This window comes from Wasmannia auropunctata, unplaced genomic scaffold, assembly GCF_000956235.1.
Source record: "Wasmannia auropunctata unplaced genomic scaffold, wasmannia.A_1.0 LD334539.1, whole genome shotgun sequence".
NCBI classification, from domain to species: Eukaryota; Metazoa; Arthropoda; class Insecta; order Hymenoptera; family Formicidae; genus Wasmannia; species Wasmannia auropunctata.
The window spans coordinates 16351-16945 of NW_012028351.1; positions in this window are offsets into that span (position 1 = coordinate 16351).

Below are 595 nucleotides of genomic sequence, written 5' to 3' on the forward strand. Positions count from 1 at the left end.
ATGGTTCCATCTGCTAGCTGCTAACTGTAAACATAATTTGTCATTATTAGTAAAATATGTAAAATAGTAAATTCATCTTTTTCTTAGATAGCTAATTTGCTTTAAAATAAATATACAAAATTTTAATTAAAGATTGAAATAAACTTGACTAATGCAAGAAATAAATATAACAGCTTCAAAGCTGTTTTAACGCATGCTATTTACATATTACAATATTTTAAAGGAAGCAATAGCCATGAAAAGCAGAAAAAGCAGTTAGTAAATATTTTTCACTGTACCAGTAACTCTGTAACTTGTAACTTGTTATAAAATTTTCTAGTAAACATTAATCGTTTACATTATTTCAGTTGAACAGTTTATTATAAGTAATTTTTTCAGCATACTGTAAAAACGCTAAACTTAATAAACATGTTGGGAAAATTAAACTGCTAAGTATTGTTCAGCAATTATTTATGCTAAATCCTATCATCAGGTTGCTGTTCATTAACTGTTTTTTCTGCTAAACGAAACCATTGACCAATTTAATTATAATTTTAGAACATATTGCATAATATTAAACATAAAGAATTTTCTTTTGAAAACTTACATAACAGAA